At 41.2% G+C, this 7,342-nt stretch overlaps 1 long non-coding RNA gene across 1 annotated transcript; it reads left to right on the forward strand.

Moving 5' to 3' along the window:
* Positions 1-682: 682 nt before the first annotated feature.
* LOC135415469 (uncharacterized) lies at positions 683-5,515 on the forward strand. The gene is made up of 2 exons (XR_010431138.1): positions 683-1,145; positions 5,227-5,515. It is a non-coding gene; the product is annotated as an uncharacterized LOC135415469 (long non-coding RNA).
* The last annotated feature ends 1,827 nt before the right edge of the window (positions 5,516-7,342 follow it).

The raw sequence follows: 7,342 nt of genomic DNA on the forward strand, positions 1-7,342 counted from the left end.
CTGATCTTAGTTTTCACTGCTGAGTTGCCTTATTTCTGAGGCTGTCTAAAAGCTTTACAGATTAGAATAAAATACACCCCTGAGTGTTGGTATGACATGTGAGAAACGTTGCCCTAATGTTATGGGTGGAGAAAATTCTGACAGAATTTGATCAGATTAGTAATTTTTTTTTATGTTTCAGTAGAAATAAAAAAAATAGGACAGAAAAGAAACAAAAAAGAGGGATATTTATATTGTGATGTTCCAAAATTGGTTAACAAGACCCCCCAGCACAACAAAATGGAAAACATTCTTTGTTAGACTTGGCTTAATCCTTACTATAAGTTAACACATTTTTGCAGAAAGGTAACACAGGCAGACAAAAAGTCTTTTTAAAACACAGAGCAGTTACGAGTTTTTAGAAAGTGCTAAGGACAGAATCAAAATCTCCCTTCTCTTCTCATTTCTTCCATCAGGAAGAAATTCCTCTCTCCCCGTAATCCGCTCACGTTCAGATCAGCAGGCCTGGAACAGCAGGTCTTTGCCAGAGCTAACACGGAAGGAAGTGCCTCTCCTGCCGTTATTCCTACAGGTGGGAAGGCAGCCTCGGATGGATTTGCCTACACCTGACTGACTGCCTTGGAGGGTGAGATGGGTGGGGTGAAAATAGACACAGAGCAAAGTTCTTGCCGTGACTGTTTCCTGCGGAGTGGTTCCCCTTCGGTGTCAGTTTTCAGATGGAAAATATCCCCTGTGTCACCACAGGGCAGAGATACTGCAGAATTACAGAACGTTGCTCCTGAGAGCTGCCGTGAAATAAATACACGTAGGAGGTTATAAAAACGGGGTTTGTATAAACTGCCCTCTTTTAGCAAACACTTGGCTTCCTATAATTGTGTGCGCTGTTGTTTGAACTTATCAAATATGTGATTGTTCTCCTTCTCCTTCAGAGAGATAAGAAATCCACCCTCCGGATATGCAGAACGATGTTGTTGTAATCACCCTTCAAAGGGAGACCCACGGTAAACAAATGCCGTGAGCCTGTCACCCCTCTCAGTGAGCAGCAGAACTTCCAGGAGAAGGCCGGGATGAAGAGGAGAAATTCAGCTGAGGAACAAGTAGATAATTTCCCCTTTCTTCAGTCTCAGAAAGATCAAAATTCAAAGGTGTGTGTGTGTAATAACACCTCAAAAAATACTTTTATACAATCTTGTCTCCAAGCAGAAAGTGCCTTTGCCTCAGAGTAGGTCGATGCTGAAGTTTGCCAGCGTTGCTACAAACCATCTAGACTGGGAAGCAAAATTATACCTGAAGAAAAAATGCTTGGACCAGATAATGCTGGATAACAGCAAGAGGGTTTCGGTGCACGAGGTACACAATTTTATTGCTGCAGTTACACCTGCCAGAGCCACATGGCCTAACGTGGAGCTCCTATGGTGGCCAAGCTTTTAATTGCAGACTGCAATTTGTAGCTCCGTGTTTTGGTGTTGTGCTTTTTGTTGTTTGTTTGGGGGGGTTTTCTGCAAAGAGAAAATTCTTAAATATGATCAGATCAGCACTATGGAACCAAGGTTTCCCAGCCTGCTCAGTGTTTTCCCTTTGTCAGGAGGAGCCCGTCTCTGAATGACACAGCTGGCTCTCTCCACCCTGAGCCCCCTGGATTGGGAATCCTAACAAAGCCACCGAGTGCTGACGGAGGTGTGGTTGCTTTCTGGACACACAAGTGAAACAGGGCAGGGCTGGGCTGCTGGGCTGTGGTGCTGAGGGTTTGATTCCTCGGGGGGGCTGATGCAGAGTGCTGTAAGCAGGGTCAGATCTGGTGAAGAGGCTCGTGAGGGACCAATGGTCTCTCACGTGAGCAGTGGAGCAGATATGACTTTCCACCGTGTGGAGGCACCTGGCTCATTTCTGCCTTCTGGATGCAGCCAGATTTGTGTGAGTATCTTTCCTGAAAGGAAGGATATTGAGGGGCTGGAGCAGGTCCAGAGAAGAGCAACGAGGCTGGTGAAGGGACTTGAGCACAACTGCTGTGAGGAGAGGCTGAGGGAGCTGGGGTTGTTCAGCCTGGAGAAGAGGAGGCTCAGGGGAGACCTCATCACTCTCTACAACTCCCTGACAGGAGATTGTAGCCAGGTGGGGGTTGGTCTCTTCTCCCAGGCAACCAGCAGCAGGACAAGAGAGTTCAGTCTTAAGCTCTGTCAGGGGAAGTTTAAGTTGGACATTAGGAAGAAATTTTTTACAGAGAGAGTGATCAGACATTGGAATGGGCTGCCCAGAGAGGGGGTGGATTCTCCATCCCCAAAGGTTTTTAAGATGCGACTGGATGTGGCATCAGTGCCATGGTCTGGAAAGCACAGCAGGGTTGGATCAAGGGTTGGACTTGATGATCTCAGAGGTCTTTTCCAACCTGGCTGATTCTATGATTCTGTGATTCTATGTGTGTGTGACAGGTTTCTCCTCATGGCTGCTTATTACCCAAGGAATCGAAAGAGCAAAGTCCCAAATCCATACGTGGTGCAAACCCCTGTTTGTTCACAGCACATCTCCCGCTGGTATTGATGCTCTTTGATTTGGTACCCACCACCTTGCAAGCTGGAGAGAGATCCCTGTAGCTCTGTTAACAGAGTGAAATTCCACATTTATAAATTACAGATCTGACAAGATTCATTGTCATGTAGTTCGAGTTCCTACCCAGATCTGATGTGATCTCAGTTCTGAAACTTTGAGATTTGCTGATCCCAAAGATAAGCCTTGATTCACAAAAAAGATCTGGAAGGTCACACAGAAGTCAGTGCAGTCAGATGCTGCTTAGGTCACGGGCAGTTAAAACCAGAAGGTGATTGAGATGTTAGAGGACTTTCTGCACAACTACTGTGGGAAGAATCATCTTATTTTTCCTTTCACCAATTTTATTTGAGCTCTTTCTGACAACAGTGGCTAAAAAAGTGTTGTCTATCAAATCAGGGGGAGGTAAACATTCAGTGCTGTTGTCAGCTCTTCACAGACTTCAATCTTAGTTAGAAAAGTGCTTGTCTAATTGAGATGTATTCATGTATTTCAGTTCTGGGTGTGCTTAATCCTGGCATGCTCAAGCCAGCCTTGGTTCAAATGTCTGGAACTTGGGCCTCAGATTTTCCACTATCTGGTTGCCTCCAGTTCTGTTGTGTACTCAGAGGACGAATTATGAAATATTGTCTTTGAGAAAGACTTTGTACTTTTCCTGTTTTCCACTGTTCCTCATGAGAAGTGCATTGAACATATTTACATTTGAAACAAGATCTAACCCATTAAAGCTACATACATCCTTCAGTTTAGGCATATACATGGGTATTTTGCAGATTAATTATTTTACACTTTAATTTTTATTATTTATGCTACAAATCTTACCTGTGACTAAAACCTCTTGGCTAATATTAAAGGTCTCATAATTCTGAGTGACTGTCATTGCCCTTGCACACAGATCAAACAAACCCATTTGAAAATGTAAATACAAGTTGATTTTTCTTGCTTTGGAAACAAAGGCTCAGTTGTCAGAATTGTCCATTGTCTCAGCATTTTTGCAGGATGCACATGGATTCATGTCCCTCAGCACAGTGCATCCTTTGTTTGATTTGCTTTCAACATTTTTGATGTAGGTGATTTTTTTTTCTTTTCTGTCCTAAGAAAAGTGGTTTCATTTTTCATCACTTCTTTTCCAAACAGTTGGTCTTTACAAAGTTTTCCTTGAATGATAATCTGTACATTACTAACTGTTAATTCACTGGAAGAATACTTGGTGATACAGCAGTGAAATACAAGTCTTGTCTCAGTGGAATCTGCATTTCCTCTCTTTACATTTGTTTTTATACCTAAGTATCAACAAGCAGGTTGGTCTGTAAACACTTTCAAAATTAGACCCGTATCTGAGCATCCTCATCAAATTCATTTTCAAAGTGTCTGGCCCACGCAAATCCTGCCTGTGTCAGTGAGAGATGTAAGGTCTCAGTAATTTAAAAACAGGCTGTTGATTTTTAAGTGCCTGAAGGTGGATTGAGGAGGGTAAATCTAAACACTGAGATTGAAAATGGTGGGGTTTAATTCACTTGAGACAAACTCTTAATGTCGTTGTCCCTGATAAAATGAGGCTGTGGGAGTTATGGCTGCTATTATACCACAGGCATATGGATATTAAAATGTATCTCCTCAATGAACGTTGGAGATCTGCAATGTTTGATGGATCGTTGAAGCTCGTCTGAACTCTAAAAGTCCATAAAAACTCCATTTTCCATGTTTCTCTTTCCATGGTACTTCTATACCCAGAATGCCTTCAAGTAGCTGCGTTTTCCACTTGAGTCTACTTGCATGGAGGAGCACATATATACAAATATCCTTTCTGGGGGAAATTCCATATATAGCCTCACCTGTTGCATTAAAAATTTTCCTGACAATCCCTTTCTTCTCTCGTTCTCACTTCCTTCAAATAGTTCATGTTGTTTTTTTTTTTTTTTTTTGCAAAATTAACTTGCATAGATATTTTATTCAGCACGGTGGTCTCATCTTCCTTGCATTATAACCCTCACACAAAGAAAACTGAGCAGACAATTTTCTACGTTGGACTGAGAGGGTTTTTTTTTTCAAAGCTTGAGTTTCACATACCTTTTATGGTTAGGTTTGCAGTGCCTTGTTTGGCTGACTATTGGCTGATACTGCAAGATAAAAAAACAGGGGTACAGGTTGAATAAAATCTAAAGCATCTGGGAATAACCAGCGGGAGCGAAAATCAAATTGGCCAGTCATTCTTAAGAAACAATCAGTAAAAAGAATACAAGTAAACTTTGCACAGTGCAATGGTTCAGTTCCAGGAATTCAGCAGGCAAATATTTATATCCCTGTTTCACACTAGTGCCCATATTCTGCTGCTCTCTAGGCGAGGGATCTCTCAGGAATAATCCACACTCGGAGAAGTTTCTGGATGTTTCCACACATGTAAGAATGGAGAAGGTGTACATATTGTACAAAAACACGGCCAGAAATAATGGTCTGTTCATGTTAGAATGTTCTGTGAGTTCTGCCATCCTCACAGTCCTTTAATTAAGAGAAACTATTTATATATAACTTTGAGAAATGGGGCTTAGTTTATATAAGACTTACCCAGGGCTGCAGCGGCCAGGATGGACAGCACATTGTTAGGGGCAGAAACCACTTTCCATTCTATTTACTGACCCAAACCACAGGAATTCGTTCATGGCTTTCTTTCTCTTCATGCAGGTACCATATCTGGATGGGTGACCCGTCTTGAGCTTGGAAAATTAACCCGTGGAGAAACGACAAAATGCAAGTTAAGAGGTTTCTGATTTTAAGCGACAAAAATGAGCTTCAGACCTGAGGTGATTTATATAAATTAAATGTGACCCCTCAATATCAGAAGATACTCCACTTGGGCCACTTAAGGACAAAAACAAGGGTAAAAAAAACGTGCTAATGGTCCACGCTGCAACACCAGATTATGGTTCTTATTGTGTGAGAAATAAGTAAATAATAATAATTTACCAAGCTTCTCTGTCTTCCATCTGTTACTTGAAATTAGAAGAAACAAAGATTCTGGTGCAGTGATTTCTCTCTTTCCTTTCACAGTGCTAACTTGGAGCTGCCTCTTGCCACTCAAGTTTATTGCTTTCTTGGACTTTAAATTGGTTTCTTCTGAGCGAACCAAAGATTGTACTGACCTAAATGTCACTCGAATTAATGTATTCTTGCTTCAGCCTTTATTTTTCTCTTGGAGCCACTTCTCCCTTAAATTACCTTGTATTTCAAGGCTTGAAGACAAGGTCTCAGTCGTGCAAAGAATTAAAAGTATGGGATGTTTCAAGTTTGCTGTAAGAGAAACAAGTTTGAAACACAGTTATTCCCTGAGCTTACGTAACAAAGTAACTACATCGGTACTAATAGCCATTATTAATTTATTTCTTTTTTACATTATTACATTTTATTCCATAAACCCACTTGCTTGGTGATGTACTCTCCAGCAAAAGGGGAAGGGAGTGACTGGCCAAGAATAGTGAGCAAATCATATCTGGAACTGGAGAACTCCTTGGCCACGAGTGACTCTGCTGACAATTTTCATCTTATTTTTCTGATGAACGTTCCTTTTCCTCTGCAGAGACCACAACCCTCCCAATTCCACACACAACACTTGGTCTGTCAGCTGCTCACCAGTGATGTATTGCACCCACTCGGTGTGTTAGAACCATGGCTCTCCTGGCATGGCTCTGAACTGCCACTAGAAAAGCAAAATATTAGTGTCTGGTATCCAGAAATATTCTTCAGGGAGAACAAGCACCATTATTAAAGCTCACTTTGTATGAGAACAACCAAGCTATTCCATTCTGCTGGTTACATGGTCATGGTAATTTTCCTGGAAAACGAAGGCTGGGAGCACTATTCCAGCATAAGCAGAGCTTTTTCTGAGGAGTGGACTCTGATATTTTGTGGGATCCCTTTAATCCTGGTGGTTTTCAGTGTGCTCTCTGCTTTTTCAGGGCACGTTGCTACATCTCGCTTTATCCTTGTAGCAGAGCAGCGTCAGGGGTTTTAAACATTTAGGGGGAAATATTTCTCTGTGCGTGAACTTGTTCTCGACCACACTTTCAGTGGCTGAAAAATTAGGGAAACTGGAAGTGGGAATAGGGTGACTGTGATGGGGGCTAAATTAACAGAAGCAATTGCTGTGAGAGAGAAGAGCAGAGAGCTCTGGACAAGCAACAAGCAATACTCAGGTAAGTGAGAGGAAAGAACAGTTAGAAAGTAAAGAAAAGTAGTAACAGTAAAGTAGACAGTAAGGCCAGATTTTTTAAGAGGGGGAAAAAAAGGGGAAAAAATAAGTTCTGGTGAGTTTCTATATTTAATTTCTGGGTACTTTATATTTCATAGTTGTCAAATATAATGTGCAAAAGAGAAAATGAGCCTTACAACTCGTATTTTATATAAGCTTACCCTCCTTACAAATAACTTGTATTAATATTTGGCATAAATTGATTGTATATAATGTCACGTTTCCTGATCATTACACTTCCAAATAACAATATATGCAGCTGGAGGAATGCAGAAATGTCCTATAATACTAAAGCAGGAACCATTCTTCCACAATTCTCTCATAGGTTTTTCTTCTGTTTTTCTTCCCTATACCAGAGACATTGTTCCTCCTGATTGTCACTCTCTGTTCTCTCACCTATCATAGCTATAGATGAGTACAGACTCTAATTAATTGCTTAAAATTGCAGCCTCTAAGTGGGTTTCTGTTTTAGAATATATCTTATTCTTTTAAAGAGGCTTTTAACAGCTGCTAATAATTTCTTACGGCCACTGTTAAAGCAGAACATTAAAT

Source organism: Pseudopipra pipra, chromosome 6, assembly GCF_036250125.1.
Source record: "Pseudopipra pipra isolate bDixPip1 chromosome 6, bDixPip1.hap1, whole genome shotgun sequence".
NCBI classification, from domain to species: Eukaryota; Metazoa; Chordata; class Aves; order Passeriformes; family Pipridae; genus Pseudopipra; species Pseudopipra pipra.